The sequence below is a fragment of the Oncorhynchus nerka genome, linkage group LG27 (assembly GCF_034236695.1).
Source record: "Oncorhynchus nerka isolate Pitt River linkage group LG27, Oner_Uvic_2.0, whole genome shotgun sequence".
Taxonomy (NCBI): Eukaryota; Metazoa; Chordata; class Actinopteri; order Salmoniformes; family Salmonidae; genus Oncorhynchus; species Oncorhynchus nerka.
The window spans coordinates 3,461,025-3,484,843 of NC_088422.1; the positions used below are offsets into that span (position 1 = coordinate 3,461,025).

The 23,819-nt window shown below is 45.4% G+C and overlaps 1 pseudogene; it reads left to right on the forward strand.

The window, feature by feature from the left end:
• LOC115124620 (protein mono-ADP-ribosyltransferase PARP8-like) overlaps positions 1–23,819 on the forward strand; it is a 153,290-nt pseudogene that overhangs the window by 91,548 nt on the left and 37,923 nt on the right.

Below are 23,819 nucleotides of genomic sequence, written 5' to 3' on the forward strand. Positions count from 1 at the left end.
TGACATATTAAACCACACCTCTGGACTGACATATTAAACCACACCACTGGACTGACATATTAAACCACACCACTGGACTGACATATTAAACCACACCACTGGACTGACATATTAAACCACACCACTGGACTGGGACTGACATATTAAACCACACCACTGGACTGGACTGACATATTAAACCACACCACTGGACTGACATATTAAACCACACCACTGGACTGACATATTAAACCACACCACTGGACTGACTGACATATTAAACAACACCACTGGACTGGACTGACATATTAAACCACACCACTGGACTGACATATTAAACCACACCACTGGACTGACATATTAAACCACACCACTGGACTGGACTGACATATTAAACCACACCACTGGACTGACATATTAAACCACACCACTGGACTGGACTGACATATTAAACCACACCACTGGACTGACATATTAAACCACACCACTGGACTGACATATTAAACCACACCACTGGACTGACATATTAAACCACACCACTGGACTGACTGACATAAAACCACACCACTGGACTGACATATTAAACCACACCTCTGGACTGACATATTAAACCACACCACTGGACTGACATATTAAACCACACCACTGGACTGACATATTAAACCACACCACTGACATATTAAACCACACCACTGGACTGACATATTAAACCACACCACTGGACTGACTGGACTGACATATTAAACCACACCACTGGACTGACATATTAAACCACACCTCTGGACTGACATATTAAACCACACCTCTGGACTGACATATTAAACCACACCACTGGACTGACATATTAAACCACACCACTGGACTGACATATTAAACCACACCACTGGACTGACATATTAAACCACACCTCTGGACTGACATATTAAACCACACCTCTGGACTGACATATTAAACCACACCTCTGGACTGGACTGACATATTAAACCACACTACTGAACTGTCTGCATTTTATTTAACCAGGCAAGTCAGTTAAGAACAAATTCTTATTTTCAATGACGGCCTAGAAACAGTGGGTTAACTGCCTGTTCAGGGGCAGAACGACAGATTCTGTACCTTGTCAGCTCGGGGATTTGAACTTGCAACCTTCCGGTTACTAGTCCAATGCTCTAACCACTAGGCTACCCTGCCGCCCCAATGCAGCGACATTGGATTCCTTTATGTTTCCATAATGAAATATGTATTGTGTTCCCCAGTCCCCACGGTGGACGTGTTCCAGGCATCGACTAAGGACCGGTTTGGACTGGGACATCAGTTGAAGAAGTAAGTGTTTGGTGGTGCTAAGATGTGGCTTTAAACACTAGAGGACTCATATTACTTGTTACAATGTAATACACAGATAAGGACCGGTTTGGACTGGGACATCAGTTGAAGAAGTAAGTGTTTGGTGGTGCTAAGATGTGGCTTTAAACACTAGAGGACTCAAATTACTTGTTACAATGTAATACACAGATAATGCAGACATTTGTTCCTTGTTTCTATCCAGGATAATGCAGACATTTGTTCCTTGTTTCTATCCAGGATAATGCAGACATTTGTTCCTTGTTTCTTTCCAGGATAATGCAGGCATTTGTGCCTGGTTTTTCTCCAGGATAATGCAGGCATTTGTTCCTGGTTTCTCTCCAGGATAATGCAGGCATTTGTTCCTGGTTTCTTTCTAGGATTAATGCAGACATTTGTTCCTTGTTTCTCTCCGGGATAATGCAGACATTTGTTCCTTGTTTCTCTCCGGGATCATGCAGACATTTGTTCCTTGTTTCTCTCCAGGATAATGCAGACATTTGTCACCCAGCAGTGGAAACACCAAAGTGAAGAGAAGCTCAACTCTCTTCACATCAAAAACAAGAACAAGAAGAAGGTCAAATCTCCCCTCCACATCTTCTCAACCCTCCGCAGGTCAGAGAAACATCAGCACTGTCATTTTCAGAACACTGACATTTGATGTCTAACAGAAGGAGGGTCACAAAATTCAGGTAACTTTCCTGAAATTCAGAGGTTTTCTAGAAATCCTGGTTGGAAGATTCCCGGTATCAGGAGGGTATAAGCAGGAAACATGGAATCCTCCAACCAGGAAATACTGAATCCTCCAAACAGGAAATACTGAATCCTCCAGCCAGGAAATACTGAATCCTCCAAACAGGAAATACTGAATCCTCCAGCCAGGAAATACTGAATCCTCCAAACAGGAAATAGTGAATCCTCCAAACAGGAAATAGTGAATCCTCCAAACAGGAAATACTGAATCCTCCAAACAGGAAATAGTGAATCCTCCAAACAGGAAATACTGAATCCTCCAAACAGGAAATACTGAATCCTCCAGCCAGGAAATACTGAATTCTCCAGCCAGGAAATACTGAATCCTCCAGCCAGGAAATACTGAATCCTCCAGCCAGGAAATACTGAATCCTCCAGCCAGGAAATGCTGAATCCTCCAGCCAGGAAATGCTGAATCCTCCAGCCAGGAAATGCTGAATTCTCCATCCAGAAAATGCTGATTCCTCCAACCAGGAAATAGTGAATCTTCCAACCAGGATTTCTGGAAAACCTCTGAATTTCAGGAAAGTTACCTGAATTTTGCGACCCTAAACAGAATTATTGATATGAACGGTCTGTCACTAGAATTAAACTACAGACATTTCTCATCCCTTACCATATAGGCATTTACTGTGTCTCAAAGGATCAGATTGGTATGATATGTTAGTAGCTCCACCTTGCTCTCTGACTGGTTAGGCAGGATTGAGCTTGGGTTTACTGCCTCACATTGGACAATAATTCATTCATTTTCTCCCCAGATCTCCCAGCTACCCGCCCCCTGGCTGTGTCAAGAGCAAGAAGAATCTGAAGCCGGAACAAGATGGCGTCTCTAAATCCCACCGTCTCCTCGGCCAGACCTGCTCCAGCACCGTTAAACAGCAGGTTGAAGCGGAGGTCCCTGGAACTAAGACCACCCACCGTCTCCTCGGCCAGTCCCTGTCTAGCACAGACCCCCGTTTGGACCACGGAGGAGGGCCCTGTCCCGGACCCCTGCCCCTCAAACCCCGCCGCATCCTGGGCAGGCCCTGCTCGGCTTTGGTCAAACCAGAGGACCTCCGCCCCACTCCCCACAAGCTCTTGCCTCGATTGTGCTCCGGCGACCCCCGCTGTGAGCATGCTGGTGGGGGAGGAGGTAGTCTTGGAGGAGGTTTGAAGCACCACAGGCTGCTCAGTAGGTCGTGCTCTGGTTCTATCAGGACGGAGGAATTAGATGGACTGAAACACCACCACCACCTCCTCAGCAGGTAAGATAATTCCAAAAAAAGAGAAGGTAATGGTATCTCCCAAATCCACCGCGACATCACAAGTATTTTAGAATGCATAGGTGCTCTTTTATTTTAAGACATTTTTTTTTAAGACATTTAAGTCATTTAGCAGACGCTCTTATCCAGAGCGACTTACAAATTGGTGCATTCACCTTATGACATCCAGTGGAACAGTAGTGCATCTAAATCTTTTAAGGGGGGGTGAGAGGGATTACTTTATCCTATCCTAGGTATTCCTTAAAGAGGTGGGGTTTCAGGTGTCTCCGGAAGGTGGTGATTGACTCCGCTGTCCTGGCGTCGTGAGGGAGTTTGTTCCACCATTGGGGGGCCAGAGCAGCGAACAGTTTTGACTGGGCTGAGCGGGAACTGTACTTCCTCAGTGGTAGGGAGGCGAGCAGGCCAGAGGTGGATGAACGCAGTGCCCTTGTTTGGGTGTAGGGCCTGATCAGAGCCTGGAGGTACTGAGGTGCCGTTCCCCTCACAGCTCCGTAGGCAAGCACCATGGTCTTGTAGCGGATGCGAGCTTCAACTGGAAGCCAGTGGAGAGAGCGGAGGAGCGGGGTGACGTGAGAGAACTTGGGAAGGTTGAACACCAGACGGGCTGCGGCGTTCTGGATGAGTTGTAGGGGTTTAATGGCACAGGCAGGGAGCCCAGCCAACAGCGAGTTGCAGTAATCCAGACGGGAGATGACGAGTGCCTGGATTAGGACCTGCGCCGCTTCCTGTGTGAGGCAGGGTCGTACTCTGCGGATGTTGTAGAGCATGAACCTACAGGAACGGGCCACCGCCTTGATGTTAGTTGAGAACGACAGGGTGTTGTCCAGGATCACGCCAAGGTTCTTAGCGCTCTGGGAGGAGGACACAATGGAGTTGTCAACCGTGATGGCGAGATCATGGAACGGGCAGTCCTTCCCGGGAGGAAGAGCAGCTCCGTCTTGCCGAGGTTCAGCTTGAGGTGGTGATCCGTCATCCACACTGATATGTCTGCCAGACATGCAGAGATGCGATTCGCCACCTGATCATCAGAAGGGGAAAGGAGAAGATTAATTGTGTGTCGTCTGCATAGCAATGATAGGAGAGACCATGTGAGGTTATGACAGAGCCAAGTGACTTGGTGTATAGCGAGAATAGGAGAGGGCCTAGAACAGAGCCCTGGGGACACCAGTGGTGAGAGCACGTGGTGTGGAGACGGATTCTCGCCACGCCACCTGGTAGGAGCGACCTGTCAGGTAGGACGCAATCCAAGCGTGGGCCGCGCCGGAGATGCCCAACTCGGAGAGGGTGGAGAGGAGGATCTGATGGTTCACAGTATCGAAGGCAGCCGATAGGTCTAGAAGGATGAGAGCAGAGGAGAGAGAGTTAGCTTTAGCAGTGTGGAGCGCCTCCGTGATACAGAGAAGAGCAGTCTCAGTTGAATGACTAGTCTTGAAACCTGACTGATTTTGATCAAGAAGGTCATTCTGAGAGAGATAGCGGGAGAGCTGGCCAAGGACGGCACGTTCAAGAGTTTTGGAGAGAAAAGAAAGAAGGGATACTGGTCTGTAGTTGTTGACATCGGAGGGATCGAGTGTAGGTTTTTTCAGAAGGGGTAATACTACCTGCGGACCGAGTGCAGATGCGACCGCTCGCTCCAACCCGGAAGTTATTAGATGAGATAGCGTTAGAAAAATACTTTTGTTGTTGCAGTCTTTTTTAGAGATGTTATCACCATCTCTGTTCCCAGATGAGCACCCCATTTCATAGAATCCTATAGTAGCGCCTGAATTTATCAACTTTAATCCGTCACAGAAGAAATGTGATGGCACCAGTTAATACATTAAACACCAATAAATAAACCACAACAAGACAAACCTCATCAATGCCTCCATGTTACTGCAGGTCCTACTGCCTCATCAATTCCTCCATGTTACCTCAGGTCCTACTGCCTCATCAATGCTTCCATGTTACCTCAGGTCCTACTGCCTCATCAATGCCTCCATGTTCAATGCCTCCAGTTACCTCAGTCCTACTGCCTCATCAATTTACCTCCATCCTACTGTTCACCTCAGGTCCTACTGCCTCATCAATGCCTTCATGTTACCTCAGGTCCTACTGCCTCATCAATGCCTCCATGTTACTTCAGGTCCTACTGCCTCATCAATGCATGTTACTGCAGGTCCTACTGCCTCATCAATGCATGTTACCTCAGGTCCTACTGCCTCATCAATGCCTCCATGTTACCTCAGGTCCTACTGCCTCATCAATGCCTCCATGTTACCTCAGGTCCTACTCCCTCATCAATGCCTCCATGTTACCTCAGGTCCTACTACCTCATCAATGCCTCCATGTTACCTCAGGTCCTACTGCCTCATCAATTCCTCCATGTTACTACAGGTCCTAATGCCTCATCAATGCCTTCATGTTACCTCAGGTCCTACTGCCTCATCAATGCCTCCATGTTACCTCAGGTCCTACTGCCTCATCAATGCCTTCATGTTACCTCAGGTCCTACTGCCTCATCAATGCCTCCATGTTACCTCAGGTCCTACTGCCTCATCAATGCATGTTACTGCAGGTCCTACTGCCTCATCAATGCATGTTACCTCAGGTCCTACTGCCTCATCAATGCCTCCATGTTACCTCAGGTCCTACTGCCTCATCAATGCCTCCATGTTACCTCAGGTCCTACTCCCTCATCAATGCCTCCATGTTACCTCAGGTCCTACTACCTCATCAATGCCTCCATGTTACCTCAGGTCCTACTGCCTCATCAATTCCTCCATGTTACCTCAGGTCCTACTGCCTCATCAATGCCTCCATGTTACCTCAGGTCCTACTGCCTCATCAATGCCTTCATGTTACCTCAGGTCCTACTGCCTCATCAATGCCTCCATGTTACTTCAGGTCCTACTGCCTCATCAATGCATTTTAATGCTGTTACAGGTCCTACTGCCTCATCAATGCATGTTACTGCAGGTCCTACTGCCTCATCAATGCATGTTACCTCAGGTCCTACTGCCTCATCAATGCCTCCATGTTACCTCAGGTCCTACTGCCTCATCAATGCCTCCATGTTACCTCAGGTCCTACTCCCTCATCAATGCCTCCATGTTACCTCAGGTCCTACTACCTCATCAATGCCTCCATGTTACCTCAGGTCCTACTGCCTCATCAATGCCTCCATGTTACCTCAGGTCCTACTGCCTCATCAATGCCTCCATGTTACCTCAGGTCCTACTGCCTCATCAATGCCTCCATGTTACCTCAGGTCCTACTGCCTCATCAATGCCTCCATGTTACTGTAGGTCCTACTGCCTCATCAATGCCTCCATGTTACCTCAGGTCCTACTGCCTCATCAATGCCTCCATGTTACCTCAGGTCCTACTGCCTCATCAATGCATGTTACTGCAGGTCCTACTGCCTCATCAATGCCTCCATGTTACCTCAGGTCCTACTGCCTCATCAATGCCTCCATGTTACTGTAGGTCCTACTACCTCATCAATGCCTCCATGTTACTGTAGGTCCTACTACCTCATCAATGCCTCCATGTTACCTCAGGTCCTACTGCCTCATCAATGCCTCCATGTTACCTCAGGTCCTACTGCCTCATCAATGCCTCCATGTTACCTCAGGTCCTACTGCCTCATCAATGCCTCCATGTTACCTCAGGTCCTACTGCCTCATCAATGCCTCCATGTTACTGTAGGTCCTACTGCCTCATCAATGCCTCCATGTTACCTCAGGTCCTACTGCCTCATCAATGCCTCCTTGTTACCTCAGGTCCTACTGCCTCATCAATGCCTCCATGTTACCTCAGGTCCTACTGCCTCATCAATGCCTCCATGTTACCTCAGGTCCTACTGCCTCATCAATGCCTCCTTGTTACCTCAGGTCCTATTCCAGCAGTACCAAGATGGGCAAAGCAGCGGACATCTTCAAGGACTCTGTGTCATCAATGCGTTACCGGTCCTAGGAGGCGCCTCTCAATGCCTCCTTGTTACTCTTACCTCAGGGCTCATCGGGCAGTACCATCGGGATCCTCGCCCCCTCGCTCGCCACGCCCCCACCGGTCAGTAGGCCTCTCACGATTGGCTGATGGTTATTAGAAACACGAATAGTTAACCTATTTTGGTGCACAGGCATGTAAAATAATAGAGTAATTGTACTAGAAATAAAGGTGTTTAACTCATATCTGTCATAGCTGCTTATTTATATTAATTTCACCTTTATTTAACCAGGTTGGCTAGTTGAGAACACCTTTATTTAACCAGGTAGGCTAGTTGAGAACACCTTTATTTAACCAGGTAGGCTAGTTGAGAACACCTTTATTTAACCAGGTAGGCTAGTTGAGAACACCTTTATTTAACCAGGTAGGCTAGTTGAGAACACCTTTATTTAACCAGGTAGGCTAGTTGAGAACACCTTTATTTAACCAGGTAGGCTAGTTGAGAACACCTTTATTTAACCAGGTAGGCCAGTTGAGAACACCTTTATTTAACCAGGTAGGCCAGTTGAGAACACCTTTATTTAACCAGGTAGGCCAGTTGAGAACACCTTTATTTAACCAGGTAGGCTAGTTGAGAACACCTTTATTTAACCAGGTAGGCTAGTTGAGAACCAGTTCTCATTTGCAACTGCGACCTGGCCAAGATAAAGCAAAGCAGAGTGACACATACAACAACACAGTTACACATGGAATAAACAAAACATAGTCAATAATACAGTAGAACAAAATAAAACAAAAGGTCTATATACAGTGAGTGCAAATGAGGTAAGTTAAGGAAATAAATTGGCCATGGTGGCGAAGTAATTACAATATAGTAATTAAACACTGGAATGGTAGATGTGCAGAAGATGAATGAGCAAGTAGAGATACTGGGGTGCAAAGGAGCAAGATAAATAAATAAATACAGTATGGGGATGAGGTAGTTGGATGGGCTGTTTACAGATGGGCTATGTACAGGTGCAGTGATCTGTGAGCTGCTCTGACAGCTGGTGCTTAAAGCTAGTGAGGGAGATGTGAGTCTCCAGCTTCAGAGATTTTTACAGTTCGTTCCAGTCATTGGCAGCAGGGAACTGTAAGGAAAGACAACCAAAGGAGATATTGGCTTTGGGGGTGACCAGTGAGATATACCTGCTGGAGCGCGTGCTACGAGTGGGTGCTGCTATGGTGACCAGTGAGCTGAGATAAGGCGGGGCTTTACCTAGCAGAGACTTGTAGCTAACCTGTAGCCAGTGGGTTTGGCGACGAGTATGAAGCGAGGGCCAACCAACGAGAGTGTACAGGTCGCAGTGGTGGGTAGTGTATGGGGCTTTGGTGACAAAACGGATGGCACTGTGATAGACTGCATCCAGTTTGTTGAGTAGAGTGTTGGATGACATCACCGAAGTTGAGGATCGGTAGGATGGTCAGTTTTACGAGGGTATGTTTGGCAGCATGAGTGAAGGATGCTTTGTTGCGAAATAGGAAACCAATTCTAGATGTAATTTTGGATTGGAGATGCTTAATGTGAGTCTGGAATGAGAGTTTACAGTCTAACCAGACACCTAGGTATTTGTAGTTGTCCATGTATTCTAAGTCAGAGCCGTCCAGAGTAGTGATGCTGGACGGGCGAGCAGGTACGGGCAGTGATCGGTTGAATAGCATGCATTTAGTTTGACTTGCGTTACAGAGCAGTTGGAGGCTATGGAAGGAGTGTTGTATGGCATTGAAACTCATCTGGAGGTTAGTTAACACAGTGTCCAAAGAAGGGCCAGAAGTATACAGAAGCAGCAAGAGCAACATCATTGATGTATACAGAGAAGAGAGTCGGACCGAGAATTGAACCCTGTGGCACCCCCATAGAGACTGCCAGAGGTCCGGACATCATTACTAAACAGCCCTCTTTTCCTCTATAGCCAAACAATGGGGCCAAGTCCATTCCGATAAGAGACAGAGGCTTCCTTGTCCAGGTAAACACTGCCACCTTATAGAAAACCTTACAGGTAAACTTTACTTTAGCCAACCCCATTATAAGGTGTTCTCAACAGGAGGTTTGATCCACTATGATGTGTTGTGCTGTGTTGTCTCTTCAGACCATGGAATATGCTGAGCAGAGAACTCCGGTCCTGAATGAGTTCTGTGTGGTGTGTGACGAACCACACGTGTTCCAGAACGGACCCATGCTCCGAGTGAGTACACACCCACGCTCGTGCACACACACACACATACATACAGTACATACATACATGCACACATTCCAGACGCATGCACTGCACGCACGCACGGTATGCCTAGGGCTAAACAGTCTACGGTACGGAGACCTAGACAAACCGTACAGTAGACTGTTTAGGCCCTAGATGTATCAGACAGTAGACTGTTTAGGCCCTAGATGTATCAGACAGTAGACTGTTTAGGCCCTAGATGTATCAGACAGTAGACTGTTTAGGCCCTAGATGTACCAGACAGGAGACTGTTTTGGCCCTAGATGTACCAGACAGTAGACTGTTTAGGCCCTAGATGTATCAGACAGTAGACTGTTTAGGCCCTAGATGTATCAGACAGTAGACTGTTTAGGCCCTAGATGTATCAGACAGTAGACTGTTTAGGCCCTAGATGTATCAGACAGTAGACTGTTTAGGCCCTAGATGTACCAGACAGGAGACTGTTTTGGCTAGATGTTAGACTGTTTAGGCCCTAGATGTATCAGACAGTAGACTGTTTAGGCCCTAGATGTAGCAGACAGGAGACTGTTTTGGCCCTAGATGTACCAGACAGTAGACTGTTTAGGCCCTAGATGTACCAGACAGTAGACTGTTTAGGCCCTAGATGTACCAGACAGTAGACTGTTTAGTCCCTAGATGTACCAGACAGTAGACTGTTTTGGCCCTAGACGTACCAGACAGTAGACTGTTTAGGCCCTAGATGTACCAGACAGTAGACTGTTTTGGCCCTAGATGTACCAGACAGTAGACTGTTTAGGCCCTAGATGTACCAGACAGTAGACTGTTTAGGCCCTAGATGTACCAGACAGACTGTTTTGGCCTAGATGACTGTTTGTTTTGGCCATAGATGTACCAGACAGTAGACTGTTTTGGCCCTAGATGTACCAGACAGTAGACTGTTTAGGCCCTAGATGTACCAGACAGTAGACTGTTTAGGCCCTAGATGTACCAGACAGTAGACTGTTTAGTCCCTAGATGTACCAGACAGTAGACTGTTTAGGCCCTAGATGTACCAGACAGTAGACTGTTTAGGCCCTAGATGTACCAGACAGTAGACTGTTTTGGCCCTAGATGTACCAGACAGTAGACTGTTTAGGCCCTAGATGTACCAGACAGTAGACTGTTTAGGCCCTAGATGTACCAGACAGTAGACTGTTTTGGCCATAGATGTACCAGACAGTAGACTGTTTTGGCCATAGATGTACCAGACAGTAGACTGTTTTGGCCATAGATGTACCAGACAGTAGACTGTTTTGGCCCTAGATGTACCAGACAGTAGACTGTTTTGGCCCTAGATGTACCAGACAGTAGACTGTTTTGGCCCTAGACGTACCAGACAGTAGACTGTTTTGGCCCTAGATGTACCAGACAGTAGACTGTTTAGGCCCTAGACGTACCAGACAGTAGACTGTTTTGGCCCTAGATGTACCAGACAGTAGACTGTTTTGGCCCTAGACGTACCAGACAGTAGACTGTTTTGGCCCTAGACGTACCAGACAGTAGACTGTTTTGGCCCTAGACGTACCAGACAGTAGACTGTTTTGGCCCTAGATGTACCAGACAGTAGACTGTTTTGGCCCTGGCCAGACAGTAGACTGTTTTGGCCCTAGATAGATGTTTTGGCCCTAGATGTACCAGACAGTAGACTGTTTTGGCCCTAGATGTACCAGACAGTAGACTGTTTTGGCCCTAGATGTACCAGACAGTAGACTGTTTAGGCCCTAGACGTCCTGATGATCTGATCCCGTCTATGTGGTGTGTTCACCCCACAGCCCACGGTGTGTGAGCGAGAACTGTGTGTGTTTGCCTTTCAAACACTCGGGGTGATGAACGAGGCAGCCGACGAGATCGCCACAGGAGCTCAGGTACATCACACACAGACACACACACACACACACACAGACATAGACAGTTTAACCAGTCCTCCTGTTTCCTAGGTGGTGGACCTGTTGGTGTCCATGTGTAGGTCTGCTCTAGAGTCTCCCAGGAAAGTGGTCATCTTTGAGCCATATCCCTCCGTGGTGGATCCGTGTGACTCCCAGGCACTGGCCTTCAACCCCCGGGTATGGTGTACCAACCCTGAACCTACTAACAGCCTTAGGCCTTCAACCCCCGGGTATGGTTTACTAACCCTGAACCTACTAACAGCCTTAGGCCTTCAACCCCCGGGTATGGTGTACTAACCCTGAACCTACTAACAGCCTTAGGCCTTCAACCCCCGGGTATGGTTTACTAACCCTGAACCTACTAACAGCCTTAGGCCTTCAACCCCCGGGTATGGTTTACTAACCCTGAACCTACTAACAGCCTTAGGCCTTCAACCCCCGGGTATGGTTTACTAACCCTGAACCTACTAACAGCCTTAGGCCTTCAACCCCCGGGTATGGTTTACTAATCCTGAACCTACTAACAGTCTTAGGCCTTGTTGTTTTCATTGATTCCTGCTGAATTGAACGGCCCTTTTTAAAGTGGTGTAGTACTGCCTATGATGCATCACCCTGCTGTCTGGTAGGCTGTAGACGAGAAGGTGGTGTGTTTTATTGGATTGACTGCAGTGATGATGATGATGATGATGATTGTGGTTCATTTCAGAAAAAGGATTATGACCGAGTGATGAGAGCCCTTGACAGCCTTACCTCTATCAGAGAAATGTCCCAGGTAACTAACCCTAACCCTAACCCTTACCTGTATCAGAGAAATGTCCCAGGTAACTAACCCTAACCCTTGACCCTTCCATCTATCAGATAAATGTCCCAGGTAACTAACCCTAACCCTTACCTCTATCAGAGAAATGTCCCAGGTAACTAACCCTAACCCTTACCTGTATCAGAGAAATGTCCCAGGTAACTAACCCTAACCCTTATCAGAGAAATGTCCCAGGTAACGAACCCTAACCCTTACCTCTATCAGAGAAATGTCCCAGGTAACTAACCCTTGACCCTTAGAAATGTCCCAGGTAACTAACCCTAACCCTAACCCTTACCTGTATCAGAGAAATGTCCCAGGTAACTAACCCTAACCTGTATCAGAGAAATGTCCCAGGTAACTAACCCTAACCCTTACCTCTATCAGAGAAATGTCCCAGGTAACTAACCCTAACCCTTACCCCTGTATCAGAGAAATGTCCCAGGTAACTAACCCTCCTGTATCAGAGAAATGTCCCAGGTAACTAACCTAACCCTTACCTCTATCAGAGAAATGTCCCAGGTAACTAACCCTAACCCTTACCTGTATCAGAGAAATGTCCCAGGTAACTAACCCTAACCCTTACCTGTATCAGAGAAATGTCCCAGGTAACTAACCCTAACCCTTACCTCTATCAGAGAAATGTCCCAGGTAACGAACCCCTAACCCTTACCTCTAACCCTAACCCCCTTCCATCTATCAGAGAAATGTCCCAGGTAACTAACCCTAACCCTTATCTCTATCAGAGAAATGTCCCAGGTAACTAACCCTAACCCTTACCTGTATCAGAGAAATGTCCCAGGTAACTAACCCTAACCCTTATCTCTATCAGAGAAATGTCCCAGGTAACTAACCCTAACCCTTACCTCTATCAGAGAAATGTTCCAGGTAACTAACCCTTAACTCTATCAGAGAAATGTCCCAGGTAACTAACCCTAACCCTTACCTCTATCAGAGAAATGTCCCAGGTAACTAACCCTAACCCTTGACCCTTACCTGTATCAGAGAAATGTCCCAGGTAACTAACCCTAACCCTTACCTGTATCAGAGAAATGTCCCAGGTAACTAACCCTAACCCTTACCTGTATCAGAGAAATGTCCCAGGTAACTAACCCTAACCCTTACCTCTATCAGAGAAATGTCCCAGGTAACTAACCCTTGACCCTTACCTGTATCAGAGAAATGTCCCAGGTAACTAACCCTAACCCTAACCCTTATCTCTATCAGAGAAATGTCCCAGGTAACTAACCCTAACCCTTATCTCTATCAGAGAAATGTCCCAGGTAACTAACCCTAACCCTTACCTCTATCAGAGAAATGTCCCAGGTAACTAACCCTAACCCTAACCCTTATCTCTATCAGAGAAATGTCCCAGGTAACTAACCCTAACCCTAACCCTTACCTGTATCAGAGAAATGTCCCAGGTAACTAACCCTAACCCTTGACCCTTCCATCTATCAGATAAATGTCCCAGGTAACTAACCCTAACCCTTACCTCTATCAGAGAAATGTCCCAGGTAACTAACCCTAACCCTTACCTCTATCAGAGAAATGTCACAGGTAACTAACCCTAACCCTTACCTCTATCAGAGAAATGTCCCAGGTAACTAACCCTAACCCTTACCTGTATCAGAGAAATGTCCCAGGTAACTAACCCTAACCCTTACCTGTATCAGAGAAATGTCCCAGGTAACTAACCCTAACCCTTATCAGAGAAATGTCCCAGGTAACGAACCCTAACCCTTACCTCTATCAGAGAAATGTCCCAGGTAACTAACCCTTGACCCTTCCATCTATCAGAGAAATGTCCCAGGTAACTAACCCTAACCCTTATCTCTATCAGAGAAATGTCCCAGGTAACTAACCCTAACCCTTACCTGTATCAGAGAAATGTCCCAGGTAACTAACCCTAACCCTTACCTCTATCAGAGAAATGTCCCAGGTAACTAACCCTAACCCTTAACTCTATCAGAGAAATGTCCCAGGTAACTAACACTAACCCTTACCTCTATCAGAGAAATGTCCCAGGTAACTAACCCTAACCCTTGACCCTTACCTCTATCAGAGAAATGTCCCAGGTAACTAACCCTAACCCTTACCTGTATCAGAGAAATGTCCCAGGTAACTAACCCTAACCCTTACCTGTATCAGAGAAATGTCCCAGGTAACTAACCCTAACCCTTACCTCTATCAGAGAAATGTCCCAGGTAACTAACCCTTGACCCTTATCTCTATCAGAGAAATGTCCCAGGTAACTAACCCTAACCCTTGACCCTTACCTCTATCAGAGAAATGTCCCAGGTAACTAACCCTAACCCTTACCTGTATCAGAGAAATGTCCCAGGTAACTAACCCTAACCCTTACCTGTATCAGAGAAATGTCCCAGGTAACTAACCCTAACCCTTACCTGTATCAGAGAAATGTCCCAGGTAACTAACCCTAACCCTTACCTCTATCAGAGAAATGTCCCAGGTAACTAACCCTAACCCTTACCTCTATCAGAGAAATGTCCCAGGTAACTAACCCTTGACCCTTCCATCTATCAGAGAAATGTCCCAGGTAACTAACCCTAACCCTTATCTCTATCAGAGAAATGTCCCAGGTAACTAACCCTAACCCTTACCTGTATCAGAGAAATGTCCCAGGTAACTAACCCTAACCCTTATCTCTATCAGAGAAATGTCCCAGGTAACTAACCCTAACCCTTACCTCTATCAGAGAAATGTCCCAGGTAACTAACCCTTAACTCTATCAGAGAAATGTCCCAGGTAACTAACCCTAACCCTTACCTCTATCAGAGAAATGTCCCAGGTAACTAACCCTAACCCTTGACCCTTCCATCTATCAGAGAAATGTCCCAGGTAACTAACCCTAACCCTTACCTGTATCAGAGAAATGTCCCAGGTAACTAACCCTAACCCTTACCTGTATCAGAGAAATGTCCCAGGTAACTAACCCTAACCCTTACCTCTATCAGAGAAATGTCCCAGGTAACTAACCCTTGACCCTTACCTCTATCAGAGAAATGTCCCAGGTAACTAACCCTAACCCTAAGAGAAATGTCCCTTAACTAACTCTATCAGAGAAATGTCCCAGGTAACTAACCCTAACCCTATCTCTATCAGAGAAATGTCCCAGGTAACTAACCCTTGACCCTTACCTCTATCAGAGAAATGTCCCAGGTAACTAACCCTAACCCTAACCCTTACCTCTATCAGAGAAATGTCCCAGGTAACTAACCCTAACCCTAACCCTTACCTCTATCAGAGAAATGTCCCAGGTAACTAACCCTAACCCTTACCTCTATCAGAGAAATGTCCCAGGTAACTAACCCTAACCCTTACCTCTATCAGAGAAATGTCCCAGGTAACTAACCCTAACCCTTACCTCTATCAGAGAAATGTCCCAGGTAACTAACCCTAACCCTTAACCCTAACTAACCTAACCCTACCTCAGAGAAATGTCCCAGGTAACTAACCCTAACCCTTAACCCTAACTAACCCTAACCCTTATCTATCAGAGAAATGTCCCAGGTAACTAACCCTAACCCTTACCTCTATCAGAGAAATGTCCCAGGTAACTAACCCTAACCCTTATCTCTATCAGAGAAATGTCCCAGGTAACTAACCCTAACCCTTATCTGTATCAGAAATGTCCCAGGTAACTAACCCTAACCCTTACCTCTATCAGAGAAATGTCCCAGGTAACTAACCCTAACCCTTACCTCTATCAGAGAAATGTCCCAGGTAACTAACCCCTAACCCTTACCTCTATCAGAGAAATGTCCCAGGTAACTAACCCTAACCCTTACCCTCTATCAGAGAAATGTCCCAGGTAACTAACCCTAACCCTTACCTGTATCAGAGAAATGTCCCAGGTAACTAACCCTAACCCTTACCTTCCATATCAGAGAAATGTCCCAGGTAACTAACCCTAACCCTTACCTCTATCAGAGAAATGTCCCAGGTAACTAACCCTAACCCTTACCTCTATCAGAGAAATGTCCCAGGTAACTAACCCTAACCCTTACCTCTATCAGAGAAATGTCCCAGGTAACTAACCCTAACCCTCGACCCTTCCATCTATCAGAGAAATGTCCCAGGTAACTAACCCTAACCCTTACCCTCTCTATCAGAGAAATGTCCCAGGTAACTAACCCTAACCCTTACCTCCATCGATCAGAGAAATGTCCCAGGTAACTAACCCTAACCCTTACCTTCTATCAGAGAAATGTCCCAGGTAACTAACCTAACCCTTACCTGTATCAGAGAAATGTCCCAGGTAACTAACCCCCTAACCCTTACCTCTATCAGAGAAATGTCCCAGGTAACTAACCCTAACCCTTACCTCTATCAGAGAAATGTCCCAGGTAACTAACCCTAACCCTTACCTGTATCAGAGAAATGTCCCAGGTAACTAACCCTAACCCTTACCTCTATCAGAGAAATGTCCCAGGTAACTAACCCTAACCCTTACCTCTATCAGAGAAATGTCCCAGGTAACTAACCTAACCCTTACCTCTATCAGAGAAATGTCCCAGGTAACTAACCCTAACCCTTACCTCTATCAGAGAAATGTCCCAGGTAACTAACCCTAACCCTAACCCTACCTCATCAGAAAAATGTCCCAGGTAACTAACCCTAACCCTTACCTCTATCAGAGAAATGTCCCAGGTAACTAACCTAACCCTTACCTGTATCAGAGAAATGTCCCAGGTAACTAACCCTAACCCTTATCAGAGAAATGTCCCAGGTAACGAACCCTAACCCTTACCTCTATCAGAGAAATGTCCCAGGTAACTAACCCTTGACCCTTGACCCTTACCTCTATCAGAGAAATGTCCCAGGTAACTAACCCTAACCCTTACCTGTATCAGAGAAATGTCCCAGGTAACTAACTCTAACCCTTACCTCTATCAGAGAAATGTCCCAGGTAACTAACCCTAACCCTTACCTTATCAGAGAAATGTCCCAGGTAACTAACCCTATCATCAGAGAAATGTCCCAGGTAACTAACCCTAACCCTAACCCTTACCTCTATCAGAGAAATGTCCCAGGTAACTAACCCTAACCCTTATCTCTATCAGAGAAATGTCCCAGGTAACTAACCCTAACCCTTACCTCTATCAGAGAAATGTCCCAGGTAACTAACCCTAACCCTTACCTCTATCAGAGAAATGTCCCAGGTAACTAACCTAACCCTTACCTCTATCAGAGAAATGTCCCAGGTAACTAACCCTAACCCTTGACCTTCTATCAGAGAAATGTCCCAGGTAACTAACCCTAACCCTTACCTGTATCAGAGAAATGTCCCAGGTAACTAACCCTAACCCTTACCTGTATCAGAGAAATGTCCCAGGTAACTAACCCTAACCCTTACCTCTATCAGAGAAATGTCCCAGGTAACTAACCCTAACCCTTACCTCTATCAGAGAAATGTCCTAACTAACCCTAACCCTTACCTCTATCAGAGAAATGTCCCAGGTAACTAACCCTAACCCTTACCTGTATCAGAAAAATGTCCCAGGTAACTAACCCTTGACCCTTACCTCTATCAGAGAAATGTCCCAGGTAACGAACCCTAACCCTTACCTCTATCAGAGAAATGTCCCAGGTAACTAACCCTAACCCTTAACTCTATCAGAGAAATGTCCCAGGTAACTAACCCTAACCCTAACTCTATCAGAGAAATTCCCAGGTAACTAACCCTAACTATCATCAGAGAAATGTCCCAGGTAACTAACCCTAACCCTTGACCCTTACCTCTATCAGAGAAATGTCCCAGGTAACTAACCCTAACCCTTACCTGTATCAGAGAAATGTCCCAGGTAACTAACCCTAACCCTTACCTGTATCAGAGAAATGTCCCAGGTAACTAACCCTAACCCTTACCTCTATCAGAGAAATGTCCCAGGTAACTAACCCTAACCCTTACCTCTATCAGAGAAATGTCCCAGGTAACTAACCCTAACCCTAACCTTTACCTGTATCAGAGAAATGTCCCAGGTAACTAACCCTAACCTGTATCAGAGAAATGTCCCAGGTAACTAACCCTAACCCTTACCTCTATCAGAGAAATGTCCCAGGTAACTAACCCTAACCCTTACCTGTATCAGAGAAATGTCCCAGGTAACTAACCCTAACCCTTACCTCTATCAGAGAAATGTCCCAGGTAACTAACCCTAACCCTTACCTCTATCAGAGAAATGTCCCAGGTAACTAACCCTTGACCCTTCCATCTATCAGAGAAATGTCCCAGGTAACTAACCCTAACCCTTATCTCTATCAGAGAAATGTCCCAGGTAACTAACCCTAACCCTTACCTGTATCAGAGAAATGTCCCAGGTAACTAACCCTAACCCTTATCTCTATCAGAGAAATGTCCCAGGTAACTAACCCTAACCCTTACCTGTATCAGAGAAATGTCCCAGGTAACTAACCCTAACCCTTACCTCTATCAGAGAAATGTCCCAGGTAACGAACCCTAACCCTTACCTCTATCAGAGAAATGTCCCAGGTAACTAACCCTTGACCCTTCCATCTATCAGAGAAATGTCCCAGGTAACTAACCCTAACCCTTATCTCTATCAGAGAAATGTCCCAGGTAACTAACCCTAACCCTTAACTCTATCAGAGAAATGTCCCAGGTAACTAACCCTTACCCTTACCTCTATCAGAGAAATGTCCCAGGTAACTAACCCTAACCCTAACCCTTACCTGTATCAGAGAAATGTCCCAGGTAACTAACCCTAACCCTAACCCTTATCTCTATCAGAGAAATGTCCCAGGTAACTAACCCTAACCCTTACCTGTATCAGAGAAATGTCCCAGGTAACTAACCCTAACCCTTACCTCTATCAGAGAAATGTCCCAGGTAACTAACCCTAACCCTTACCTCTATCAGAGAAATGTCCCAGGTAACTAACCCTAACCCTTACCTCTATCAGAGAAATGTCCCAGGTAACTAACCCTAACCCTTACCTGTATCAGAGAAATGTCCCAGGTAACTAACCCTAACCCTTAGCTCTATCAGAGAAATGTCCCAGGTAACTAACCCTAACCCTAACCCTTCCATCTATCAGAGAAATGTCCCAGGTAACTGTATGGAGACTTCACATTTACTGTACAGGGCAATGCCACCTTAATGCATGGCTTCATCTTATATAGCATTATAGAGCCTTTTGGCAACGTCAACTTATAATGTTATTGTACAATGTTCAACATCTACAACACACACACACACACACACACACACACACATACACACATAATTCACCCAGGCTCTCATCCCCTTCCATGCCTCCTGTGTAGCTGTGTGTGTTCTGAAGCCAGCAGAGTTTAATAACCCTAGTTAGAAGAGTATTGTTTCTCTACAGGCACCTTACCTTGAGGTCAAGAGGCAGATGGACAAGCATGATGCTTTAGCTCACCCCTTACTGCAATGGTAAGAAACCCCTTACTGCCATGGTAAGAAACCCCTTACTGCCATGGTAAGAAACCCCCTTACTGCCATGGTAAGAAACCCCCTTACTGCCATGATAAGAAACCCCCTTACTGCCACGGTAAGAAACCCCTTACTGCCATGGTAAGAAACCCCTTACTGCCATGGTAAGAAACCCCCTTACTGCCATGATAAGAAACCCCCTTACTGCCATGGTAAGAAACCCCCTTACTGCCATGGTAAGAAACCCCTTACTGCCATGGTAAGAAACCCCCTTACTGCCATGGTAAGAAACCCCTTACTGCCATGGTAAGAAACCCCTTACTGCCATGGTAAGAAACCCCTTACTGACATGGTAAGAAACCCCTTACTGCCATGGTAAGAAACCCCCTTACTGCCATGGTAAGAAACCCCCTTACTGCCATGGTAAGAAACCCCTTACTGCCATGGTAAGAAACCCCCTTACTGCCATGGAAACCCCTTACTGCCATGGTAAGAAACCCCTTACTGCCATGATAAGAAACCCCCTTACTGCCACGGTAAGAAACCCCCTTACTGCCACGGTAAGAAACCCCTTACTGCCATGGTAAGAAACCCCCTTACTGCCATGATAAGAAACCCCCTTACTGCCACGGTAAGAAACCCCCTTACTGCCATGGTAAGAAACCCCTTACTGCCATGGTAAGAAACCCCCTTACTGCCACGGTAAGAAGCCCCTTACTGCCACGGTAAGAAACCCCTTACTGCCACGGTAAGAAACCCCTTACTGCCACGGTAAGAAACCCCCTTACTGCCACGGTAAAGAAACCCCTTACTGCCATGATAAGAAACCCCTTACTGCCACGGTAAGAAACCCCTTACTGCCACGGTAAGAAACCCCTTACTGCCACGGTAAGAAACCCCTTACTGCCACGATAAGAAACCCCTTACTGCCACGGTAAGAAACCCCCTTACTGCCATGGTAAGAAACCCCTTACTGCAATGATAAGAAACCCCTTACTGCCACAGTAAGAAACCTCCTTACTGCCACGGTAAGAAGCCCCTTACTGCCACGGTAAGGACGGTGAGTCTCACGTCCATCCAACCCCATCCTGACTCCTGACTTACCATTTGTACCATTATCTACCATAGTTCTTATATTTTCTACCATTGTGTAACATTGTTCTTATATTTTCTACCATTGTGTACCATAGTTCTTATATTTTCTACCATTTTGTACCATTGTTCTTATATTTTCTACCATTGTGCCCATTGTCCTTATATTTTCTACCATTGTGTACCATTGTTCTTATATTTTCTACCATTGTGCCCATTGTTCTTATATTTTCTACCATTGTGTACCATTGTTCTTATATTTTCTACCATTGTGTACCATTGAGACATTACCATTCCAGGCCTTACTGCAGAGCAGTCAGAAACACTGGCTGTCATATTGAATGTACACAGACAAACATCATGTGGACGGATACATTTATACCAGAAATACTTTAACAAATGAGGAGATGGGAATATCGGCGGTCAATGAATGGAGGAATGTATTATTCCCTGACCAGAAGACTGTGGACCAATCGCATTCACGTTGTCATGCTGCGTCACGCGGCTGCTAAGCTAATTGCCACGCAATCAGCTTCTAAAAGTCAGGGTATGAGCATAGAATGCACCACGCGGCCCAGAATGCACCACGCGGCCCAGAATGCACCACGCGGCCCAGAATGCACCACGCGGCCCAGAATGCACCACGCGGCCCAGAATGCACCACGCGGCCCAGAATGCACCACGCGGCCCAGTGACAACCTAGGGCCATGTACTCAATGGGTGTTAATACGAATCCAATGGAGTTTCCCAATCTCATCATTTCTTTAAAATATTTCTGATATTCACCACCCACAGAAACTGTATGATTTGACACTTACAGAGAGAGGGATAGAGAGAGAGGGATAGAGAGAGAGGGACCGAGATAGAGAGAGAGGGACCGAGAGAGAGGGACAGATAGAGAGAGACAGAGAGAGAGGGACAGATAGAGAGGGACAGATAGAGAGAGAGACATAGAGAGAGAGAGGGACAGATAGAGAGAGAGAGGGACAGAGAGAGAGGGACAGATAGAGAGGGACAGATAGAGAGAGAGACAGAGAGAGAGAGAGAGAGAGAGAGGGACCGAGAGAGAGAGAGAGGGGAGGACAGAGAGATGGAGGGATGTATCAACAGCAAGTCAGTAGCATCCACATGTCTAACTGAAAGCTGATTATCAACAACAGTCACTTTGCTGGAAGTGTTATATTACAAAGTGTTAAGACTATAAACATTTTTCTTATCCCCCCCCCCTCTTCAGGGTAATATCCAGTAACAGGTCACACATCGTCAAACTTCCAGTTACCAGAGTGAGTTTTATATTCCCTTCAATACACCTTTATGTACCTCCTCAGGTGCAATTAAGAATATTTTTAAATGAAATTGAAATTGCGTCGTTTGTCCTTTAATTAAGAGAAGATGAGAGAAATACTAGAACTGAACATCGGTTTGATATCACATTGTTCATTTTACTGGCATTCACCATCTAATGGTCTTAACTCCATATAAAAGGTGTTTCAGTAGAGGGTTGAACAGGACGTTATGCAGATTTGTTTTAAACAATCCCTGGTGATGAGATCTCTACATTTATGGTTATTAAGTCTGGCCTAACATGATGTAGTATCTATATATTTATGGTTATTAAGTCTGGCCTAGCCATGATGTAGTATCTCTACATTTATGGTTATTAAGTCTGGCTTAACATGATGTAGTATCTATATATTTATGGGTATTAAGTCTAGCTTAACATGATGTAGTATCTATATATTTATGGTTATTAAGTCTGGCCTAGACATGATGTAGTATATATATATGTATGGGTATTAAGTCTGACCTAGCCATGATGTAGTATATATATATTTATGGTTATTAAGTCTGACCTAGACATGATGTAGTATATATATATTTATGGTTATTAAGTCTGACCTAGACATGATGTAGTATATATATATTTATGGTTATTAGGTCTAGTTTAACATGATGTAGTATCTATATATATTTATGGTGATTAAGTCTGGCTGAATTCAAATACTGAGCTATATTGTCAGAACAAAAAGGGAAATTATATTATTTTATACTAATATATTTCTTTCTCTCAAAAAGATAGGTGTCAAAAATGACTGTTGTCAATACCTTTCAATACCTTTCAATACCTTTCAATACCTCACCTTGTGAGGATAATGACACTATCAATACCTTTCAATACCTCAGCTTGTGAGGATAAAGACTGTTGTCAATACCTTTCAACACCTCACCTTGTGAGGATAATGACACTGTCAATACCTTTCAATACCTCACATTGTGAGGATAATGACACTGTCAATACCTTTCAGTGCCTCACCTTGTGAGGATAATGACACTGTCAATACCTTTCAATACCTCACCTTGTGAGGATGATGACACTGTCAATACCTTTCAATACCTCACCTTGTGAGGATAATGACACTATCAATACCTTTCAATACCTCAGCTTGTGAGGATAAAGACTGTTGTCAATACCTTTCAACACCTCACCTTGTGAGGATAATGACACTGTCAATACCTTTCAATACCTCACATTGTGAGGATAATGACACTGTCAATACCTTTCAGTGCCTCACCTTGTGAGGATAATGACACTGTCAATACCTTTCAATACCTCACCTTGTGAGGATGATGACACTGTCAATACCTTTCAATACCTCACCTTGTGAGGATAATGACACTGTCAATACCTTTCAATACCTCACCTTGTGAGGATAATGACACTGTCAATACCTTTCAATTCCTCACCGTGTGAGGATAATGACACTGTCAATACCTTTCAATTCCTCACCTTGTGAGGATAATGACACTGTCAATACCTTTCAATACCTCACCTTGTGAGGATAATGACACTGTCAATACCTTTCAATACCTCACCTTGTGGGGATAATGACACTGTCAATACCGTTCAATACCTCACCTTGTGAGGATGATGACACTGTCAATACTTTTCAATACCTCACCTTGTGAGGATAATGACACTGTCAATACCTTTCAATACCTCACCTTGTGAGGACAATGACACTGTCAATACCTTTCAATACCTTTCAATACCTCACCTTGTGAGGATAATGACACTGT